A 25,298-nucleotide genomic window follows, 5' to 3' on the forward strand; every position below is an offset into this window, starting at 1 on the left:
AAATGGGAGGGTGCACAGTCACAACAAAAGGAGTGAAGGAGATGAGACCAAAAGACAACATGAGAACAAGCGGCCATAAACTAAAACTAAAATAAACCTTGATTCTTGCAATTCAGGCATTTGGAATATTGTGTTAAAACATACAATCGAATGTACATAATTAATTTGATATATCGCCCAGCCCTAAGTGTGACATTACTATGCAACTACTACTACAGCTACTTCTAAAGATCTAAAGGTCTGTCTCGATTGCACCGGTCTTTTTGAGTGACACATCCAGAGACTGTTTAACCTACAGTGTCAGACCTACCGCAGTGTTTAGACAGTCTCTTCACTCTCCCTCTCGGCTCAGAGGAGATACTGTACTGTTGTATGCTTGATGAGGTTTGGGAACTCCCCAACCTAATCTGTCTAAAGCATTCCACCAGTCCCATTCAGAGGAGAGAGAGGGATCGGGGGGAGAGTAAGTAAGTGAGTGACTGAGTGAGAAAAGAGAGAGTAGTGTTTCTCAGAACATCTGTTCAGCCACTATACCCATCAGGACACCGGAGCCATAGAGATGATGCGCCTTCCCTTCGCTGGCACTGCAACTATGCTAATGTGGGGATGGCCCTCACTTCGTGATATCTCCCAATACACTTGAAGGCAGAGGGAGTGAGGGAAGGAGGGAGAGAGGAGGAGGGTAGGAAGTAACTGGTCCACTTTGAAACTTGTCTGCTAGCCATCCCCAAAAGCATCTTCAAAGTGTGGAAGCACGAAGTGATAAACTTTACAATCTCCCCTTGGGTGCTGACTAAAAAAGGTTTTTGGCCCTAATTAACCCACATACAGTATCGCCCCTCCTACGGGTATGACTGTCAACAATGGCTTTCATACAGGCGCTGGGGGGACGCAAAGCCTTTGTGAAATAATAATATGTCTGCAGATCTACAGCTCCTCTCCTATTCGGATGTCTTACACATCAACACCCAAAGAAAAGCTGCTATGTTAATGCAAAGGAATAGTAAGAGGTGTGGGCGTGATTTGGTTGGGGGGGGCACCCACCTCGCTTGAAAAATGTTTTAGTATCCCCCTTTTGGCAGCTAAGAACCTGATGTTGCTGTTTGTTTAATGATATTTCCACAATATGAAGTTGAAATAACACTCAGAAATGGTGAAAAAGTTAATACCATTTTTGTGTACGAGCAGTTTGAAAAGAAATCCTGGAATTTCAGCCTTTGGCCGACATCATGATGTCACAATGTAATCTGATTATAATAGTAGAAGGGGGTGGGCTCTAGACTGTTTTATCAGCCATTCGGGGCTGTGTATGTAAATATCTTTGACCAGACATTTCAAGACCCAAAAGAGGCAAATATTTTCATTAAATGAACACAGTGATTTATTATATATGCACTATGGTCATACTATGGATCATTTAGCTATTTGTTTTGGATTTTTAGGATGTGTGTGTGACCCATTTCAGGAAATTATGCGTATATGTTGAGGGTCACTAATTCATATTTTATCAAAATGCGTTTGTTGGCAGAAATGCCTTCTCGAATGTGAACTTTCATTTTAAAAGTAAAATTATTAAAATGATTAAAATTACGAGCCAAGTTGATTTAGCCAGAGAAAAAGTGAGCAACATTCCCGCTAGCCATGAGTGGCTGAGATAATGAGTGGGCTGGACATGCCGAGGGATGAGTTTGGATTGGTCTGCCATATAGCACACTTCTGTCTATTTGAGCTGGTCATTATGTCCAGGTAATCCTTCCTAACGCGGCTTTTATAAATAATGTATTGCGTAGTAAAATTGCATAAGTGATGCTCTCCACTTTCTGGAGGGCCGAGTTTTGAAATCAGTGGAATTCGAGTATGATAGCTAAGGAGATGGAAAACAACACCTGTCTCCGGATTACATCTTCAAACTAAGGGAAACCATGGCATCCGACAGGAGACACGTCCATCCATGATGTATACGGGTAAGATAGTCTAGCTAGCTACATTTTCAGATATTACACGTTCCTAATTGACAGAAAGTGGTGTCATTTCAAGTTAAAGTGTATTGTTAGATAGCTAATGTTAGCTGGCGGGCTCGCTAGCTAACGTAAAGTGTGTGATCTTATTATTCGTATTGCAGAGCCATTTGGTTGACTAGTTTAGCCTGATGTTAGCTAGCTTTTATTGTTTACCTAGCTAGCTAGCATAATTAAATTGTTGCCAGCAGCACAGTTAGTCAACAACGCTCTGGATAACATTAAAACAGCCTATGCAGCTCTGCTAAGGCGAGGAAAATGGTCAGAGTTGGGTGTTCTGTCATTTGTGTCTGGAAGTAGCTAACACGCTAGCCAATGTTTGCTAGTTAGCTTGGGTACTTGACTGCCGTTGTGAGGTCAGAATGTTCGGATCAACTCTACTCCTCAGCCAAAGCATCCAGTGTACACTCTGAACGCTCCGAGGGTGAAATGCTCTGAATATACGAATGGACAATCTGACAGCATAGTTGCAGTCACCAACGCTCTGGATAACATAACAGCCTAACCAGCTCTGCTAGAGAGAGTAATGTTCAGTGAGCTGTTCTCTCACTTGTTTCTGGAAGTAGCTAGCAAGTTAGCTTGGGTGATTGACTACTGTTAGTACAGAATGCTCAGATCAACCCTTAAAGCGATGGGTGGGGATAAAGCTTTAGGATCGGTCCCTTTTTTAAAGTTTTCGCCTAAAATGACATACCCAAATCTAACTGCCTGTAGCTCAGGCCCTGAAGCAAGGATATGCATATTCTTGGTACTATTTGAAAGGAAACACTTTGAAGTTTGTGGAAATTGAAAGGAATGTAGGAGAATATAACACAATAGATCTGATAAAAGATAATAGAAAAGAAAAACCAACCGTTCTTTTGTATTTTTCTTGTACCATCATCTTTGAAATGCAAGAGAAAGGCCATTATTCCAGGCCAGGTGCAATTTATATTTTGGCCACTAGATGGCAGTGTATGTGCAACGTTTCAGACTGATCCAAATGAACCATTGCATTTTTGTATCAAGACTGCCCAAATGTGCCTAATTTGTTTATTAATAACTTTTCATGTTCAAAATTGTGCACTCTCCTTAAACAATAGCATGGTATTATTTCACTGTAATAGCTACTGCAAATTGGACAGTGCAGTTAGATTAACAAGAATGTAAGCATTCTGCCAATATCAGATATGTCTATGTCTTGGGAAATGTTCTTGTTACTTACAACCTCATGCTAATCACATTAGCCTACGTTAGCTCAACCATCCCGCGGACGGGATACCGTGAACAATGCTGAATGGATGTAGACAAAGAAGGGCTCTACAGTAGTAGTATTAAAAAATCAAAGGACATTTTCTCAAGTGAGTTTACAAGTTTATCAACTTTCAAAATTACTTTCCCATTGTTCCTGAACTGTAGTGTATGATATGCCATTTTCTAGCTCGGAGTCTGTATTTTCATCCAATGTAAAAACACAATTTCATATGTTGCTACATGAGACTGAATTGAGCTGGTAGATTGCTAACTAAGATTTTGAAAGTCCAATCAAAGCTACTGTAGATTTGTTATTTTACCTCATATTACCTGTGGCCAATGACCTTGAGCCTTCATGGATAGGCACTTCTAATGTAACTCTATGGCAGCGCCCAAGGGGCTTGAATTTTCTAGCTCTACTTGTAGATTTCGTGGTGATGTAGTGTCCCCATGAGTTACAGAACACTGAGCCAATCACAGTACAACTAGAGAACACTACCATTACACATTCTGCTGGCTGCCCCACCACCACATAAAGCACTGAGCTAGGCTGAAACACCTGCATTTTGGAGATACCTAATTCAAGAAAACAGAAAAGAGACCAAGTGTGTATGAATCTCTTATTTCTCTCATTGACTTATCAAATCCCAAACCCTAGCCTGGTCTGCATGATCTGCTTTGCAATTGTTCCTCAAAGTCTCAGAAGTGACACAGCGAGTGCCACAGTGGTCTAAGGCACTGCATTTCGGTGCAAGAGGTGTCACTGCAGTCCCTGGTTCGAATCCTGGCTGCATCACATCCGACTGTGATTGGAGGTCCCATAGGGTGGTGCACAATTGGCCCAGCGTTGTCTAGGTTTGGCCGTGGTAGGCCAACATTGTAAATAATATTTTTTTCTAAATTGACTTGCCAAGTTAAATACAATTTTTAAAAATCTCTGCGTTTAGAACCTCTATGATTTTGTGAAGTAGTAAAAGTGGATGATAGCAGTGATTGTGAGGGGCCATATACATTTGACAGTCACATGACAGAACTTCAAATATGGCACGTCAAGGGAACTTTACAGTTCAAATGGGTTAAATGGAATAGTGTCTGGACACTGACTATAGGTCTATAGCCTAATATAATATTAACTCCTGCAGAATTGCTATAAAATGAAACACCAAATGTACATTTTGACTTGGGAACAGGAGTGGAGAAACATGATTTCTTTCTTTTAGCATCTTGAGAGAATGTGAATGTGCAGTTAGGGACTGTAAAAAGTTCTATCTTTATTAGCATCATAAAAGCTGATAGTATTTTAACGACCACATAAAATATGCATCCAAGCAGAACTGAAATCTCATCAGAAATATGTTGGGTAGTCTCAGCTTTTAATTTCCTTAAAACTGATCAAAATTATAAAAAATAAAAAATGTAAGCAGAGATGAAAGAGAAAAGTTTACCAAAGTCAACTAGATTGAAGCATTCATTCTATTGATTTATGACATTATCCTGGTGAACACGGGTTTATTTAGCCTTCTAGAGGCCTAGGACGACAAGTAATGACAGAAGATAAGCTGCATGTATCTAATTATAGACTACAAAATAAGTTGACTAACAAATAGCCTACCAAAATGTCAGAAATTATAAGCAGAAACATATCTAAATTAGACGTTAAAAATCGTGTAACATAAATTGTGTAAAATAAAGCGCATCTTCTGTTTTTGCGGGTTAGGGTTGGGTGCAGGCCACAGATTTTCACTTTACCACATAGTCGGGCGGTCGTGGATGAGCTATTGGCAATTGCGGGTGAGTGCGGGTGAATAAACCCGTGCATTACTATTACGTGCAGCGTATAGGATGAGGTGGTTCTGGGTGTGGGAGAGCATCAAAGAGAAGGTTTCCCATTGAAAGCATTTCAAAACCAATATTAAAAAGCAGAGATTCAGTTGGGGTGTTAGAAACAGTGGCAGACAGTGTCAGGTGGTGGAAGACAGAATGAAATATCCTTTCTAATATGGCTGTCACTTTGAGTAATGGACTGTTTGAGTATAGACTGATGCTTTAGGGGACGATAGATGACTGCCTGGCCAGTGCTCTAATACAGTATGAAATCAGAGCGCAATGTAGGCTAGTGGATGCTATTGCATGTAAAGCTAACATGGACTACAGCTTGTTATTTACTGCTTTGAAGGAATAATTCATTAACTGAACAAACATGTGAAGCTACATTATGTTGGTCAGTGTTTTAGCTTGTATGTTACACATCACATGACTGATTTATCTTTCTGTTTGAAACATTAGGCACAACTCACTGGAAAAGGAAAAACCTGAGTGCTATTAAAATATGCTTTTTCCCAGTTCTTGCAGCCCCGAATCTATTTGAAATGAGCATCGGTTTTAATTGGCTCAACAGGAGGTATAATGCAGAAGTGTGTGTGTGGGGGCTTAAAGATTTCAATTGGATCTAATCAATTAGTGGAGTGAGTGAGTGAGTGAGTGAGTGAGTGAGTGAGTGAGTGAGTGAGTGAGTGAGTGAGTGAGTGAGTGAGTGAGTGAGTGAGTGAGTGAGTGAGTGAGTGAGTGAGTGTTCTGCTGAAGGGTTCATTGAAGTAGAGTACTTTTCCTTTCTACGTTGAATAAAAAACACCAAATCGATGTAAAACCACAAAAATCCCACTTGAATAGTCAATTCTGGAAAGGAATGATAAAAAAAACAGTCTTGATTATGGCTATTCAGCTTGTAAAGTTCTCACTTGATTTACCTGCATATCACTGGGAGGCTGGGAGCAGAGCGGGCAAATGCTTCTATAAATCTCAGTAAAGCACACATAGGCCTCTTCTGAAAACGAGAGACAGTGGCCGGGTACAAGCAGGCCCAAAAGGTCCCTCCTAAATAAAGAGCATTAGTTCTGCTGAGTGAATAGTCGTATATGTAAAAGTAAAAACTGGGCTAACAGCTATTTCCTTTTAGATACTTGACATGGTGGCAGGTTTGTGTGTGTGTGTATAAAATGAGATATCAATCATTAGGAACACCTTCCTAAGATTGAGATGCACCATCCAGCCCTTTTGCCCTCAGAACAGCCTCAATGTGTCAGGGCATGGACTCTACAAGGTGTCGAAAGCGTTCCACAGGGATGCATGTTGACTCCAATACTTCCCACAGTTGTGTCAAATTGGCTGGAAGTCCTTTAAGGCACTTAAATATTTTGTCTTGCCCATTCACCCTCTGAATGGCACAAACAATACATCTTTCAATTATCTCAAGGCTTAAAAAATCCTCCTTTAACCTGTCTCCTCCCCTTCATTTACAAGGATTGAAGTGGATTTAACAAGTGACATCAATAAGAGATCATAACTTTCAACTGGTTTCACCTGGTCAGTCTATGTCATGGAAGGCTTATTGTTTTGTGTACTCAGCGTGTGTGTGTGTGTATTCTACTGAAAGGTTTATTGAGGTAGAGCGCTTTTCCTTTCCACGTTGAATAAAAAACAACACCAAATTGATTTAAATCCCACATAATAAGCCCACTTGAATAGGCAGTTATGGGATACTTTAGATTTTCTTTAGAGGGTAGATCACCTTTAAAAATTGCAGATAGATTGTGGCTTTCATCAATGTAATTGTCTGCATAATTTCCAATCACCCATATATTTTGTAGGGAAATACAGTACCAGTCAAAAGTTTGGACACACCTACTCATTCAATGGTTTTTTATTTATATTTACTACATTGTAGAATAATAGTGAAGACATCAAAACTATTAAATAACACGGTGGGAACCACACATGCAGAGATCTTCTACTATTAAGGCCTGATTCAAGCAGTCTCCTCTGAACAGTTGATGTTGAGATTTGTGAAGCATTTATTTGCAATATCTGAGGCTGGTAACTCTAATGAACTTATCCTCTGTAGCAGAGGTAACTCTGGGTCTTCCTTTCCTGTGGCGGTCCTCATGAGAGCCAGTTTCATCATAGCGGTTTTTGTGACTGCACTTGAAGACACTTCCAAAGTTCTTGACATTTTTCACATTGGAAAACATTCATGTCTTAAGGTAATGTTGGACTGTCGTTTCTCTTTGCTTATTTGAGCGGTTCTTGCCATAATATGGACTTGGTCTTTTACCAAATAGGGCTATCTTAGGGCTACCAACCCTACCTTGTCTCAACACAACTGATTGGCTCAAACGCATTAAGAAGGAAATAAATTCCACAAATTAGGCACACCTGTTAATTTAAATGCATTCCAGGTGGCTACCTCATGAAGCTGGTTGAGAGAATGCCAAGAGTGTGAAAAGCCATCATCAAGGCAAAGGGTGGCTACTTTGATAAATCTAAAGTGTATTTTGTTTTGTTTAACACTTTTTGGTTACTACACAATTCCATATGTGTTATTTAATTTTGATGTCTTCACTATTATTATACAAATGTGAAAAATAAAGAAAAACCATGAGTAAGTGTGTCCAAACTTTTGACTGTTACTGTATAGTTAAAAAAAAAAAAATGTTCCTTCATTATTGTTGCTTAACCCTACCACCTCTCACCTAATTGGAGTACACTAATGGACAACACTTAGGCTTCTATTTCGAGTTTATATATTTTACAGACACAGCAAATTTTAAAATAATGATCTTTTGTTTGTTTTCAGTCCCATCCTTCTGCTTCACACAACCCTTCCTGTCGATCTCTGAACACCATCCAGTTTTGATATATATTTACCATATATTTTTCAAGTGTGCTGGGATGTTTCATAACAGTTCTTAACATTTCTATTCTCATAGACTCTACATATTGTAAATTAAAGATCTTTGCTAAGAGTGTTATTATATTATTACATTCTATTGGTTGCAAGAATTTTGAATGATCATTTAGATTGAAAAACCCTACATTTTGACTAGAGCGTTGTTTTGTGAATCAGTTCATAAACCATGTGCCATGGAATCAGTACATAGAAAATGTATTTGTATGGCACCGCTGCCATTTTTTGGGGTCCTGAAATGAAACTGCTATACTTTTTTAATTATCTCAATTTCCTTTAACCAACTCTGGTCTTTAACGCAGGGCCGACTGACAAGTTCCTTCCTGTCTCCCCCTTCCACTTGCCTCTTCCATTCTTGAGGATAATGTTGAATAGAGCAGACATTTCCAAATATTCTTTTAGCTGCAATGTGTGGCAGAATTCCAACAGTCCTATTGATGATATTTGCAAAGATACTGTTTACACATTTTTTCAAACATTTTTTTTAATCAATTAGTATATTTTAGTTCAAACAAAATATTTTTTGTAATATTTGTTCGGTTCTTTCTTGTGGATTAAACTGAAATTGCAACCAGTATAGCTCGTTTTAAAAATAACGTTATTTTGAGATGATTTCATTTACAAATAACCGAAAGTGAGAGGTTGTAAACGGAATAAAAGGAAAAAGGCCATTCTTAAACATGGGATGAGAAATTCTGACTAATCCACCTGAGAACCAGTTTAGATTGAAGTATAACGGTTGTATGATGGAAGCCTTAGTGAGAGGTCTGTTTTAATTTTTTCAAATTTCTGCCTTCAAAATTCATATTCATATTCATTATATAAATAGGCCCGTTTAATTTGATCTGGCTTGCTGTTCCAAATAAACTATAATATTTTTTTCTTATATCATTTTCTTTTGAAGTCGCTAGGTGTAGGCAAGGCCATAAGAAAATGACTAAAGATTTAATCATGGGGATTTTTTCCGCAAGTGTTTTCCTTTCCACGGTAGCAAGATCTTATTATTTTGGCTAACTTTCTATTCAAATGTATTGTAGTGAGATCATTTCTTTCTTTCGGGATATGAATACAGAGTATGTCCACTTCACCTTACCTTCACTTCACTTCACCTTCACCTCGATGCATTAGCATCGAACAGCCCCCGTGATATGCAACTTTTCAGAGTAGATAGAAACCAATATACACAGGCAGTTAGAAAAGCCTAGTTTTTCCATGCAGAAATTTGCTTCTTGCAACACAAACTCAAAAAAGTTCTGGGACACTGTAAAGTCCATGGAGAAGAAGAACACCTCCTCCCAGCTGGCCACTGCACTGAGGATAGGAAACACTGTCACCACCGATAAATCCACTATAATTGAGAATTTCAATATGCATTTTTCTACGGCTGGCCATGCTTTCCACCTGGCTACCCCGGTCAACAGCACTGCAACCCCACAGCAACTCGCCCAAGCCTTCCCCATTTCTCCTTCTCCCAAATCCAGTCAGCTGATGTTCTGAAAGAGCTGCAAATTCTGGACCCTTACAAATCAGCTGTGCTAGACAATCTGGACCCTTACTTTCTAAACTGATCTCCCGAAATTGTTGCAACCCCTATTACTAGCCTGTTTAACCTCTCTTTCGTGTCGTCTGAGATTCCCGAAGATTGGAAAGCAGCTGCGGTCATCCGCCTCTTCAAAGGGGGGGACACTCTTGAACCAAACTGCTACAGACCTATATCTATCCTACCCTGCCTTTCTAAAGTCTTCGAAAGCCAAGTCAACAAACAGATTACCAACAATTTCGAATCCCACCATACCTTCTCTGCTATGCAATCTGGTTTCAGAGCTGGTCATGGGTGCACCTCAGCCACACTCAAGGTCCTAAACGATATCTTAACCGCCATCGATAAGAAACAATACTGTGCAGCCGTATTCATTGACCTGGCCAAGGCTTTTGACTCTGTCAATCGCCACATCCTCATCGGCATACTTGATAGCCTTGGGTTCTCAAATGATTGCCTCGCCTGGTTCACCAACTACTTCTGTCAAATCTGTCAAATCGGAGGGCCTGTTGTCCGGGCCTCTGGCAGTCTCTATAGGGGGTGCCACAGGGTTAAATTCTTGGACCGACTCTCTTCTCTGTATACATCAATGATGTCGCTCTTGCTGCTTGTGAGTCTCGGATCCAACTCTACGCAGACGACACCATTCTGTATACTTCGGGCCCTTCTTTGGACACTGTGTTAACAACCCTACAGACGAGCTTCAATGCCATACAACTCTTCATCTGTGGCATCCAATTGCTCTTAAATACAAGTAAAACTAAATGCATGCTCTTCAACCGATCGCTGCATGCACCTGCCCGCCCGTACAACATCACTACTCTGGACGGTTCTAACTTAGAACATGTGGACAACTACAAATACCTAGGTGTCTGGTTAGACTGTAAACTCTCCTTCCAGACTCACATCAAACATCTCCAATCCAAAGTTAAATCTGGAATTGGCTTTCTATTTCGCATCAAAGCATCCTTCATTCATGCTGCCAAACATACCCTTGTAAAACTGACCATCCTACCGATCCTCGACTTTGGCGATGTAATTTACAAAATAGCCTCCAATACCCTACTCAATAAAATGGATGCAGTCTATGACAGTGCCATCTGTTTTGTCAGCAAAGCCCCATATACTACCCACCACTGAGACCTGTACGCTCTCGTTGGCTGGCCCTCGCTTCATACTTGTCAACAAACCCACTGGCCCCAGGTCATTTACAAGACCGTGCTAGGTAAAGTCCCTAGTCCTTATCTCAGCTCACTGGTCACCATAGCAGCTCCAGCAGGTATATCTCGCTGGTCACCATAGCAGCACCCACCTGTAGCACGCGCTCCAGCAGGTACAGTACATCTCTCTGGTCACCCCCAAAACTAATTTTGGCCGCCTCTCCTTCCAGTTCTCTGCTGCCAATGACTGGAACGAACTACAAAAATCTCTGAAACTGGAAACACTTATCTCCCTCACTAGCTTTAAGCACCAGCTGTCAGAGCAGATTACTGCACCTGTACATAGCCCATCTATAATTTAGCCCAAACAACTACCTCTCCCCCTACTGTATTTATTTAGCTCCTTTGCACCCCATTATTTCTATCTCTACTTTGCACACTCTTCCACTGCAAATCTACCATTCCAGTGTTTTACTTGCTATATTGTATTTACTTCGCCATCATGGCCTTTTTTTTGCCTTTACCTCCCTTATCTCACCTCATTTGCCCATATTGTTTATAGACTTATTTTCTACTGTATTATTGACTGTATGTTTGTTTTACTCTCTGTGTAACTCTGTGTTTTATGTGTCGAACTGCTTTGCTTTATCTTGGCCAGGTCGCAATTCTAAATGAGAACTTGTTCTCAACTTGCCTACCTGGTTAAACAAAGGTTAAAAACAACAACAACAAAAAACTTCAGACCATTTTATTGTTAAACTACACGATAATATAACATTTTATGTTTTTGTAATTTAATATGTAATATAGTACATTTATCATAATTTGGTTGTAATCCAGAGAAGAAAACATGAATCATCAGTGTACAATGACACCTTTGTTTTTAAGCCCTGGATTTCTAGGCCCTTGATATTATTGTTGGATCTGATTTTAATGGATAACATTTTGATAATTAATATGCCAATAGTGGACAGCCTTCTTTTACTACTCTTGACAGATTAATACTTTCTGAGAAGTAGCCATTATTTACTATTTTACACCGAGGGTTACAATCTTAATTGTGGCTATCCAGCCCGTAAGAGCTCAATTGGTCACTGGGAGGCTGGGAGAAGAGTGGGCAAAAGCGTCTATAAATCTCAGTAAAGCACACAGGCCTCTTCTGAAAACGAGAGCCAGTACAAGCAGGCCCAAAAGGTTCCTCCTAAATAAAAGCATTATTTCTGCTAAGTGAATAGCTGTAAAAAATAACCGATGAAACTGGGCTAATAGGTATTCCCTTTACAGTACTTGGTATGGTGGAGGGCGACAGACTTGGGCTACTGTATGTGTGTGTGGTTCGAATCCCCTAGCCAACTAGGTATAAAATCTGACAATGTGTCCTTGAGCAATGCACTTAACCCTAGTTGCTCTGAATAAGAGAGTCCGCTAATTGACCAAAATGTCAAGTTGAAGTTGGAAGTTTAAATAGACTTAGTTTGGAGTTATTAAAACTCGTTTTTCAACCACTCCCTAATTTTTTTGTTAACAAACTAGTTTTGGCAAGTCGGTTAGGACATCTACTCTGTGCATGACAAGTAATTTTTCCAACAATTGTTTACAGTTCGATTATTTCACTTATAATTCACTGTATCACAATTCCAGTCTGTCAGAATTTGACAAACACGAAGTTGACTGTGCCTTTAAACAGCTTGTAAAATTCCAGAAAAGCTTCGGATAGGCTAATTGACATAATTTGAGTCAATTGGAGATCTACATGTGGATGTATTTCAAGGCCTACCTTCAAATGTAGTGCCTCTGCTTGACATCATGGGAAAATCAAAAGAAATCAGCCAAGACCTCATAGACCTCAGCCAAGACCTGGTTCATCCTTGGGAGCAATTTCCAAACGCCTGAAGGTACCATGTTCATTTGTACAAACAATAGTACACAAATATATACACCATGGGACCACGCAGTCGTCATCCCGCTCAGGAAGGAGACACGTTCGGTCTCCTAGAGAGGAACATACTTTGGTGCGAAAAGTGCAAATCAATTCCAGAACAACAGCAAAGGACCTTGTGAAGATGCTGGAGGAAACAGATACAAAAGTATCTATATCCACAGTAAAATGAGTCCTATATCGACAGAACCTGAAAGGCTGCTCAGCAAGGAAGAAGCCACTGCTCCAAAACCGCCATAAAAAAGCCAGACTACAGTTTGCAACTGCACATGGTGACAAAGATTGTTATTTTTGGAGAAATGTCCTCTGGTCTGATGAAACAAAAATAGAACTGTTTGGCCATCGTAGAACTGATATTGTAGAACTGATAACCATCGTTATGTTTGGAGGAAAAAGGGGGAGGCTGGCAACCATCCCAACCGTGAAGCACGGGTGTGGCAGCATCATGTTGTGAGGGTACTTTGCTGCAGGAGGGACTGGTATACTTCACAAAATAGTTGGCATCATGAGAAAAGACAGTTATGTGGATATATTGAACCAACATCAAGATATCAGTCAGGAAGTTGAAGCTTGGTTGCAAATGGGTCTTTCAAACAGACAATGACCCCAAGCATACTTTCAAAGTTGTGGCAAAATGGCTTAAGGACAACACAGTAAAGGTATTGGAGTGGCCATGACAAAGCCCTGACCTCAATCCCATAGAAAATGTGTAGGCAGAACTTAAAAAGCATGTGCGAGCAAGGAGGCCTAAAAACCTGACTCAGTTACATCAGCTCGGTCAGGAAGAATGGGCCAAAAGTGACCCAACTTATTGTGGAAAGCTTGTGGAAGGCTACCCTAAATGTTTGACCCTAGTTCAAGAATTTAAAGGCAATGCTATGAAATACTAATTGAGTGCATGTACACTTCTGACCCACTGGGAATGTGATGAAAGAAATACAAACTTAAATAAATCATTCTCTCTACTCTTATCCTGACATTTCACATTCTTTAAATAAAGTAGTGATCCTAACTGACCTAAAACAGGGATTTTTTACTTGGATTAAATGTCAGGAATTGTGAAAAACTGAGTTTAAATGTAGTTGGCTATGGTGTATATAAACTGTAAATGTAAAATGAGAAGGTCAGAGAGGGAGAATAACATATTTGGGGATTGACCAGTAACGACAGCATTTACAAGAACACATGCTACCTGTCTTTTTCACCCGTTTCTATTATAATTTTGTTTGTGTTATTGAGGCAAGGTTTGTGACTGTACATGTCCCATCATTGCCTGGAATCATATATTTGTTCAATTACCAAGCAATCTCTCTGTGTCCTGCTCTCCTCTCTTCTTTCCTACCTTCTCTCCCCACTTCACATTTTCTCTATCTTTCCCATTGTCTTCCTTTCTCTCTGTTGTCCTCTCTCTCCGTCAGGCTCGGATAAGAGTTCGGCCCGCTACACCACTGATCCACCAGTTTGCTCATTATAATAAAATAATGGGCCGTGGGTAGACACCACAAAGCCAGGGGTTGGGGAGTAACCGATTTATATGTAATCCGTGACATGTTAACGGACTATAAAAAGCTGTAACCCTTTTCCAGCAAAAATATTGTACTCAGATTACAGATACTTTCAAATAAAATTATTACTTCTAGGATTACTTTTAAATTCAGAAAGGATGTTTATGAAAAAACTGTCACAACATTGTTTTCTCAATGACATTGAAATCAGCATTGAAAAAGGCGTAGGTTTACGTTTTTTCTACCAGAGTGAGTCTGACAACAAGTCAAAGACGACTGAAATGTGTTTGATGAATGGCAGGAAAAGAGCAGGATAGGTTTTTGTAGGCTACAGTACAAGCTACTGTATGTATTCCAATGGTGTGACTGCTGTCGACATCCAAAGATTATCCAACTTGAATAAACGCTTGGACGTAAGGACGACAGCAGTGGTGTAGCCTACAAGTGATACAGATATCACTTATTATTGTTGTCAAAATCAAATTAAATTGTTTTGGTCACATACACATATTTAGCTGAATTTATTGCAGGTGTAGTGACATGCTTGTGTTCCTAGCTGCAACAGTGCAGTAGTATCTAAAAAACAATTCACACACATCAAAAGTAAAATAATTGAATTAAGAAATATATCAATATTAGATCGAGCAATGTCGGAGTGGCATTGAATAAATACAGTGGAATAGAATACGGTATATACATATGAGATGAGTAATGCAGTATGCAAACATGATTAAAAAATGACTAATGTTCCATTATTATAGTGGCAAGTGATTCCAAGTGTATGTATATAGGCCAGCATCCTCTAAGGTGCATGATTGCGTAACAGGGTGGAAGCCGGCTAGTGATGGCTATTTAACAGTCTGATGGCCTTAAGATAACTGTTTTTCAGTCTCTCGGTCCCAGCTTTGATGCACCTGTACTGACATCACCTTCTGGATGATAAGCAGGGTGAACAGGCCGTGGCTCAGATTGTTTTTGTCCTTGGATGATCTTTTTGGCATTCCTGTGACATTGGGTGCTGTAGTTGTCCTGGAGGGCAGGTGTGCTCCCTCTGCTGTTTCCTGAAGTCCACAATCAGATTGATCTACATAGCGCATTGATGTGAATCACACTGCTGCTCTCTCATTTGGCTATTTTGGCCTTATGGATTGTGGTTGTTGTGGATGGCTGTTCAAAAATGTTTGTGTATTTTAATCCTATATATATGGTTGAATTTAAAGAAGTTTAAGCTGCCTATCAATCATTTTTTCGACCAGTGGACAGCCAGTGAAAAATGAGCTTTTGCAACAGCTGCATAGTGCGGATTCGTGCCTATGGAATAAAAGTTTGAGGAAGTTCCTCCCATCTAAACTCATCCGTTGTATTGTGCTTCATACTGTCAAAAGCAAGTTTAATTTAAGAAGAGCATGAGTAGGGCTTTTAGTGCTCAATCTAATTTGTGCTGATAAAAAAGTGTTTCAATAGGCCAAACGGACACATGCTCAAACTCGCCCACTTTGATAGACTTCAACAGCTGCAAATGATTGAAAAATCAAAGTGTCACCAAAAAAATGTAAACAATATGCCTATAACAAATGCAGCACATGGCATACATTTTGCACATGCAAATAGCACTTTTCGGAAGGGCTCAAAGCATGACATTCCATGAGAGCAGCATTTATTTTTCATCTTGAAGCAATGAGCCCAATCAGTCCTCTATGACAAAATAAACAACAGAGTAGGCTAATAAATCCTTCGTTTTGGGGATATGCTCATGTAAAACAATTTGTCTGATCGATATTTCCAAATTATATTCTTGAAGATCAATGGGTATTCAATTAAATGGAATGACTGACAATCTGACAGATTTAGCAGTAGAAAACAGATGGGTTTGAAGAAGCCTATACTTAACCAACCCATACAGTAAAATGCAAATCCATTTATGGCCAGCTATGCATTGATTTATCCTGCAATAGATATGATTGAATTGGTAATATAAATGTGCCTTCTGATGCCTCTTAAGAGAAATCAAAAAAATAAATCAGACTACGTTACTGAGTTTGGTTAATCCAAAGGTTACGTTACTGATTACAATTAGTAACTGTAACAGATTATATTTAGAAAGTAACCTACCCAACCCTGACAAAACCCCATGTTCTTGCCAAAACCTGCCTGCCTACTGCCTGTTTGTCCACCGTTTCTTCCTGTATCTCTCTCTTTAAGTCTCTTTGATTCTCTCTTTCTTCTCCTGTCTCCATCTTCTCTTTTTTTTTTATGTGATAAAATTGATTCAGAGTGTTTCACGTGTGATTCATTAATTCATTTGTGTGCTTGTTAGCAGCAGGACTTAAAGAAATCAAATCAAATGTATTTACAGTATATAGTATATTGTATACATCAGATGATATATCAACGTGCTGTACGGAAAAGAAGATGTGGGTTCTTTAAGGAAGACACACACTTGAAGCATCACACGGTCATTTGAACACGGTGCCATCTCACATGTCTCATCTGATCTATGAAAATATCTCAGGAGCAGATGAACAGGCCATTGAGAAATCCGCATCAGTTATTGATATCTTGTGTGTGTGTGTGTGTGTGTGTGTGTCTGTGCAAATCTGTGTACGGGTTTGTGGGATTACGTGTGTGTTTGCCAGTGTTTGTGTGAGCTTTATTATGCTCTCTCCAATCTGCATTGCTTCTATTATAGGCCTCTAAATAGCAAGGAGACAGTCAGACTAGTCTACAGTGGCTTGCGAAAGTATTCACCCCCTTGGCATTTTTCCATTTTGTTGCCTTACAACCTGGAATTAAAATGGATTTTTTTGGGGGGGGTTGAATCGTTTGATTTGCACAACATGCCTACAACTTTGAAGATGCAAAATATTGTTTTATTGTGAAACAAACAAGAAATAGGACAAAAACTGAACTTAAGCGTGCATAACTATTCACCCCCCCAAGTCAATATTTTGTAGAGCAACCTTTTGCAGCAATTACAGCTGCAAGTTTCATGAGGTATGTCTCTATAAGCTTGGAACATCTAGTCACTGAGATTTTTGCCCATTCTTCAAGGCAAAATTTCTCCAGCTCCTTCAAGTTGGATAGGTTCCTGATGGTATACAGCAATCTGTAAGTCATACCACAGATTCGTAATTGGATTGAGGTCTGGGCTTTGACGAGGCCATTCCAGGACATTTAAATGTTTCCCCTTAAACCACTCAAGTGTTGCTTTAGCAGTATGCTTAGGGTCATTTTCCTGCTGGAAGGTGAACCTCCGTCCCAGTCTCAAATCTCTGGAAGACTTCAACAGGTTTCCCTCAAGAATATCCCTGTATTTAGCGTCATCCATCATTCCTTCAATTCTGACCAGTTTCCCAGTCCCTGTCGATGAAAAACATCCCCACGGCAAGATGCTACCACCACCATGCTTCACTGTAGGGATGGTGTTCTCGGGGTGATGAGAGGTGTTGGGTTTACGCCAGACATAGTGTATTCCTTGATGGCCAAAAAGCTCCATTTTAGTCTGAACAATGACCCCAAGCATACTTCCAAAGTTGTGGCAAAATGGCTTAAGGACAACAAAGTCAAGGTATTGGAGTAGTCATCAAAGCCCTGACCTCAACCCTATAGAACATTTGTGGGCAGAACTTAAAAAGCATGTGCAAGCAATGAGGCCTACAAACCTGACTCAGTTACACCAGCTCTGTCAGGAGGAATGGGCCAAATTTCACCTAACTTATTGTGGGAAGCTTGTGGAAGGCTACCCGAAACGTTTGACCCAAGGTAAACAATTTAAAGGCAATGCTACCAAATACTAATTGAGTGTATGTAAACTTCTGACCCACAGGGAATGTGATGAAAGAAATAAAAGCTGAAATAAATCACTCTACTATCATCCTGACAATTCACATCCTTAAATAAAGTGGTTATCCTAACTGACCTAAGACAGGGAATTTTTACTATAATTAAATGTCAAGAATTGAGAAAAACTGAGTTTAAATGTATTTGGCTAAGGTGTATGTAAACTTCCGACTTCAACTGTACATCCACTTCAAATGTTGATATTTGGTTGTGTTGACAACCAAACACAAATCAATATCACTAAATATCATTACATTTGAGATGAACCAGAAGTTGAATTGAAACAATAGCTGTTGATTTTGCTAATGCTATACTGAACAAAAACATAAATTAAAAACATGAACATGCAACAATTTAAAAGATTTTAATTAGTTACAGTTCATATAAGGAAATCAGCCAATTTAATTAAATTCAGGAAGCCCTGATCTATGGATTTCACATGGCTGTGCAGGGGTGCAGCCATAGGTGAGCCTCTGAGGTTATAGGCTCAACCACTTGGGAACCAGGCCCAACCACTAGGAAGCCAGGCCCAGCCAATCAGAATGAGTTTTTCTGCACAAAATGGCTTTATTACAGACAGAAATACTCCTCAGCACCCTCCCTCAGATGATCCCCCAGGTGAAGAAGCTGGATGTCGAGGTCCTGGGCTGGCGTGGTTACACCACATGCACGCATTACTCTTCTGTTTTTTTTTCTCATTTCACTTCACCAATTTGGACTATTTTGAGTATGTCCATTACATGAAATCCCACCCAAAAAATACATTTAAATTACAGGTTGTAATGCAACAAAATAGGAAAAATGCCAAGGGGGATGAATACTTTTGCAAGGCACTGTATATAATGTTGACAGGGTACAGCTGGGCCACCAAGCTCTCTCACTATACACCACGGGACATGAATGCAGCATTCAGCTCTTAAGTCTGGCCGCGGCAATGGACTCACTCTTTATACAGTCTCTGGAGATAAATTACCCCATGGCCTCCACAAAGGAACAAGAGATTGAACCCTTTATGGAGCTGGGCCTGCACCAATTCTATGGAGAAGTTACATGAACACATATTCATACGCAGTCACACACACAAACACTTTAACGTGGTACGTCCTGAAGATGGTTCATAGAGCCCATTCCCTTGCAGGTCACATACTGTACATACAGAGGCGTTAGCACTCAGTGCTAAAAATCATCCAATGATTTGACTCTGGGGCTCTCTGAGCTAACAGCTAATGTGAGAGACTCATAGACTATGACAGTACTGACTCCCTCCAATTGTAGTGATAAACCAAAGCTGACATAAGTTCACCCAATGGAGCCTTAACCAGAGACATCACTACATCTCCATCATATAGATCTATCGCTACAATATCTTCAGATATGACTCATGTATTAACCAAGTTCACTCATCACTTTCATAGACTCTCCATAGGCAAAGATACACCATTTCATTTCTTTGAAACAAGATTCGTCGACCATTGTCTGTTTGACAACTGCCAGATGAGTGAATGTCTATTATTTTGGTATATTTACCAAACATTGATTTATGTTACGTCAAGTCATTATTAGCGCAAGCTAGATATGCAATAGTATAAAGTATTTGGTATGCAGTATTTAGTATGATTATCTGAAAGGGATCAAATTGACTATATAAACCATTGCAATACATCGAAATACTCTAAATCCACAAAGACCACAATATCCCCTATTCAAGAGCAGCACAAATGTATAATGTTATGTCATTGTGCTTTACTGGGTTCATTCAATTTATCAATGCCAAGTTATTATATGTTGATTTAGGAGCTACATTTACAGTGGTGTTTGTGGATTGAGGGTGCTTGGTTTTCATGACATTCTTTCCCTGCTTTCAAAGCCAGGGGAATCAATGCAGGTTTTGAAAAGCTTGAGGGTGAAGTGTATAATTATGAAATCAGAGGGAAAATTGTTTGTGGATGTCTGGAAGCTGCTGGTTCTGCCTGACTGACTGGCTAGCTAGCACTTGGCAGACTTGCTCACACCACATCAGTGTTAGAGATCTGATCCCCAGCTCTGCTTTGCTCTGCTCTGCAGACAAGCCAATACACCCTCGGGGATATAGACTTGGTGCCAAGGAGGGAGTGAAAAAAGAGAAGGTGGGGGGGGGGGGGGGGGTGATTCAGTGTGCATGCATGTAAAGGTGCATACCAATGTTGTGTATCTCCTCGTGTGTGCAAGGAGACAGATAGTGTGTGAGTAGAACCATCTCTAGCCACCTCGTTATGTCAGTGACTGACATAACAAGATAAAAAAACTTTTGAAATGGCATGTTGTGTATTCTGCTATGCTATCTCTCAACGGTAAGTGTATTTTTATGAATGCTTTAGTGGGTGGCCAACTATTGCCACCGGGGCCCTAAGTGCAGCACGTAGTCTGGCTATAGGCAGAGGTGGCACTGTTTGTGTGTCTGTGTAAGAGAGAGGACATCATGCTATTTTCAAGGTTTGGCTACCTCTGGAATTCAGTTATAGGTCTAATCAATCCGTCCCTACATTGCGTGACAGTGTTCATGCAATTTTAGAAAAATGCAAACCATTACGTAACAAAAAACTAAGCTCTTTCCAGGCTTACTAACAATAGGTCTTATGAAAGATGGATATCTCAACTCACCGCGATTCAGAACAGCAGACAAAGTTAAACTCAGCGTCTCCCATTATCTTGCTGAATCAGCGGATATGCCCATAGAACTGCCAAAACGTTCATCGGTGTGAATGAGTTATGAATTGGACGAGACCAACAAAACTTCACAACATCCGATGAACAATAGAAGGAAAACGATTCGACAAGTCGGGCTGCGCTGCGCCTTAGCATTCCTTCCTATCGCTCCGGCCCACTGAGGAAGTTCGGTAGAAAAAAGCTTTTCATAGAGGTACGATTATCCGGGAATACTTTAACCTTCCTGGAAGCAGAGTTTTTGACCTTTCCGGGGATAATTACTAAATTAAAGTATCCACGGAGAGAGCGGGCGCAATTCCACTTGGTGGGGGAATGCGTGCGCGCCCCGGGTTAGAAACACCAGTGGGCGACTGGCAGGAAGGCAACTACGGAGGAATGCAGGTGGGTATTGCTTCACCGGATGTTTAAGTATCTCTGGCCAGTGGTTAAATATTATTTTATAAAGTCCACGCCAGCACCGGGCTCTGCTTGACCCGCCTACTCCGCAGCGCTGTCAGAGAAAGGGAGAGCCACATTTCAATAGGTGAAACAGCAGACACGGTCTTTTTTAGCTCTCCTCTCTCCCTTTTACTCCCTTTCTCACCCAGTCACATGTTTAAAACACAAGTAACCCTCTGTAATAGCTACGAAAGGAGGATATACTTAAGACCGTCACCGTTGACGTGGCGCGAATGGTAACAAGCGCGTTGGAGACAGCGGCTCCCTTATCACAGTGAAATAGCCTACAGCTATGGATTCCTAGATTTATTGTCTGAGGATATTTAAGTCTTTATTTTCTCATGACGTTTTAAATCTATTATTCATTTTATTGATGTGATCTCTTTCAGGAGGGGCAGATGAATAGGCGACATTTGAGGAATAAGCGAATGTATCTCACCAAAATAAATACCTGTAGGCTAAAGCACACTGTCTGTGAGCCAGCCGTTAGTTTAGTCTTCATACCTGTTTTAGTGTCATACTTAGCTCTATCTGTCTGAGCAGGGGATGGGAGCTGAGGACGGTTCAGTGACTGCTTCTCTTCTCCCTTGTCTTCAGTCCCCACATGTCTGTGCATAAGCCATGCATCACAGCACTGCAAAGGCAGCTAACAGCACCAACTGAGACTCCAGACAATGAATGAATGCTGGCATTTAACAGTGAATATGAAGGAATACATCAACACACATACATCAGCATTTCAGTTAGAAGTGATCATATGCAACTGCATCTTCTCTAAATTAAGGTTCTAACCTAAGCTTAGAGACCTGAGTTTAAGAACCTAAACTCATCTGCATCCTATCCCTTGGTCCATATATATTATTTCCTTTGTGTGCAATAGTGTGCCAACTACAATCAACATTAACCTTGTTGGAATAATTAACATACCAGTTGGTAGAGCAAGGTGCTTGCACCGCCAGGGTTGTGGGTTCGATTCCCAGGGCCACCCAAATGTAATATGTATGCAAGCATGACTAAGTCGTTTTGGATAAAAGCGTCTGCTAAATGGCTTACATTATTATAATAAGGTCTCCATCTCCACCCAATATGGTCAGCTTTGTGGTGTCTTCAATTGAAGACAGAAAGAAAGTGTGTTTGTAGTGTATTGGAACAAGTAGACCTTTCTTTAGTTATATGGTATGGGAGCTGTCCATGGTGCTGAACTGCCTCTAAATAATGAGTAACTCCAATGACAACAGTGACTTGGAGACTCCATCTTTGACTTCCATCAACCTCAATGAAAAACTCAACTTGCCATAATTTCCATAAGGCTCTATTTGTGTTGTTTCCCAGTGTGGGAGCTGTTCCTCAGGGCTATAACATGTGAGCTGTCCACGGTGAGGAAAAAACATATTTAAAAACCTCAACGAATAACCGTTCAACTTTGGATCATTTCCATAGGGGTTTCTGTAGTAGACTTCATCAGGGGTATAGTTGCTTATCAAGAATACTCTGACATAAAGCACTCTTTACTCTGATTATTTGTTACGCGGAGTGGAACAGGGGAACCCAAGAGCAGACTGGGATGAGGGGACTGGGATGAAGTAACCAAGGTATTTATTGAAACACAGGGGACAGATGGAGTGCAGGCCAGGGGAAGCTTGAGTGGGTTGCAGGAAACCATGTGAGGATGTGGAGGCTGGAGCGAGAGGGGTTGGGACTGGGTAAGCAGGTCCGGAGAGGAATCCAAGTGAGTAGTAGAGTGGGGAATCCAGGACAGATAGGAGGATAACAGGTTCCAATAGTAACAAACGGCTAGAAGCTTAGACTGACGGAGCAGAAATTAGAATCTGGCAGTGTGGAAGTGGCAGGACTGAGTATTTGTAGAGGTCTTGATTATGGAACAAGTTGAAGTCGGTGGGGATCTGCTCTGACTCCCGGACACCTGTCTCCGCCCACACAATCACACACACACACACACACAGAGAGAGGGAGAGAGTACTGGGGGAGTGGAGGCAGGTCAAGGAGACACAGGATGAGCAGTAGAGGGCGTTGCAGGAGCAGATGTGACATAATTGGCACTCATCTGTTTGCTCCATTATCTGTTACTTTGGCAACAGCTTCTCTTTCTGGGGCCCCCAGAAAACACAATACAAATCAATGAAACACACATGCTGTAGGCATACACAGAAGTATCCCCAGATTATGATGATTGTAATGTTTACACTATTAATATGGTATACTACTGTAGTCGGGATATGATTTCCAGTGTTCTATTTGGGATACACACAAATAAGTGCACTCATTTGTTTACGGGTTGATGGTCACTAGACTTAATATTGAATGTTATGGACTGTTCTCATATCTGTTATAGTGACTGACTCCAGACTGGATTTTGATTTTATTAGGATGCCCAAGGTCTGAGGACACTTTATGTTATTTTATTCTGTGACACTGTGTGATACTGTAGCAGATGATTTTGCGACATCATACATGCCCCAGCTGGTGTTTACAGAATATAAGAGCCTGCTTAGAGAAGGCAAATTATACTTTTCTATGCTTCTATGCTGGAGGTTGTCTCCCTGTTGCAACTTGTAATTAAAAAACTAAATTATTTTGACTGATTTTATCAACCTGGAAATTAACTCATCAATCAGGACCGGCCCTAGCCAGAACCCCCTGTATAGAACCTCGTTATTGTTATTTTATTATACTTTATTATACTTTATATTTACTCTATATTCAAATTTTAGTAAATATTTTCTTATCTCTATTTCTTAAACTGCATTGTTGGTTAAGGCCTTGTATTCGGGGCGCATGTGACAAATAAAATTTGATTTCCATTCCCACAATATAGGTCCAGGCCTACACACCACTCAGAAAAATACCTTGGCCGATGGGTGTTGTTTAGTTATTACATGGTTTGTATAGGGTTACTAACAGGTCCGTGCCAGACCTTTCAAGGATGCAGCCCCCCATTCCCCATCTTAAAAATATCTCAAAATTCATAACATATCAAATGCCTCTGTAGTGAAAATGTTAACATTTTTGAGCATAGCCATATTTATTTTTGCAACAACACATTCATCACAAATTGTAAGCAAGCTATGGCTCTATTTAATCAGATACGCTTTAGCCGACCTCCGCATAGTGGTTGTTTTGACGGTGTCCGAGTTGGAACTGCATTAGAGCTCTCAAAACCCCAAATGGCTTCCAGCATTATTTCTAAAGCGGAAATTGCCATTGGCTGCACAGAGTTGCATTAAAGTGAATTCTGCCACTTTTCAACTTCATATTCATCATATACAGTACCAGAATAGTGCCTACATATGTGAGAACAGCGCATTTCTATGATCTGTTTTTAAAAAGACAAGAAAGGTCCTAAAAAATGCTTCTCTCTGACATAACAGGGTAGGATTAAAAGTAAAAACGGTGATTTTCAAAACCTGCCACGGGGTTCTAGCCAAGGGAGTGTATTTTCTTGCTCCCCACGTCATTGTGAATCTCATAGTGTTTGAAAATCACTGTTTTTAAAATGTTTTAACTTTTGATGATGTCATCGGGTAGAACTTTTTAACTTCATTTAATTTTTTTCTACACAACTTAGAAATGTGCCCTTTTCACATGTTGACACTGGTATTGTGCTGGAGATAATGAAAATGATGTTGAAAAGTGGTGGATTTGCCCTTTAACAGAAATCCCATGCAGCCTGTTCACAAGTTCAAACACTGGAATGTGAGATGTAATCTACACCTCCATTAGGATGATAGAAATCATCATTATTTCATTTAATGATTTTTCTATATAGCCTACACGGCATGTTCTGTACTTCTAAAGTGAGTGGGGCGGGTGTGGCTTCAAGACAATGATCGCAAGAGCAGCTGCTCACCGATTTGATTGCTCCAGCGCAGTTCCACCTCCGACACCGCCGAAACATCTGCTATGCCATCGTCGGTTGATCTGATTGAATCTAAGCCCTTATTACAGCACCTCTTAAATGTGTATCTGTATCTCTGTGGTGCTTAGTTCAAGATGATCACAGATCAGAAACCATTGGAACTCATCTTTACCAACCCCAAGTCGAAGCCACCAGTCAGGATTGAGAGACGGGCTTTCAGGCTTCAACCCTACAAGTTTGAGGTGATTCACAAGTCAGGCAAGTCCAACCCAGCAGACTACATGTCTTGACATCTGCA

General features: G+C 40.4%; 1 protein-coding gene across 1 annotated transcript in view; it reads right to left on the minus strand.

Annotated features, from left to right (window-relative positions):
* Positions 1–21,087, minus strand: part of LOC115145169 (BMP/retinoic acid-inducible neural-specific protein 3-like) — a 68,791-nt gene extending 47,704 nt beyond the window's left edge. The window contains exon 1 of the mRNA XM_029686494.2: positions 20,620–21,087. The gene's annotated coding sequence lies outside the window, so the exon portion shown is untranslated. The remainder of the gene's footprint in view (positions 1–20,619) is intronic.
* Positions 21,088–25,298: the final 4,211 nt, after the last annotated feature.

The sequence above is a fragment of the Oncorhynchus nerka genome, linkage group LG17, assembly GCF_034236695.1.
Source record: "Oncorhynchus nerka isolate Pitt River linkage group LG17, Oner_Uvic_2.0, whole genome shotgun sequence".
NCBI lineage: Eukaryota > Metazoa > Chordata > Actinopteri > Salmoniformes > Salmonidae > Oncorhynchus > Oncorhynchus nerka.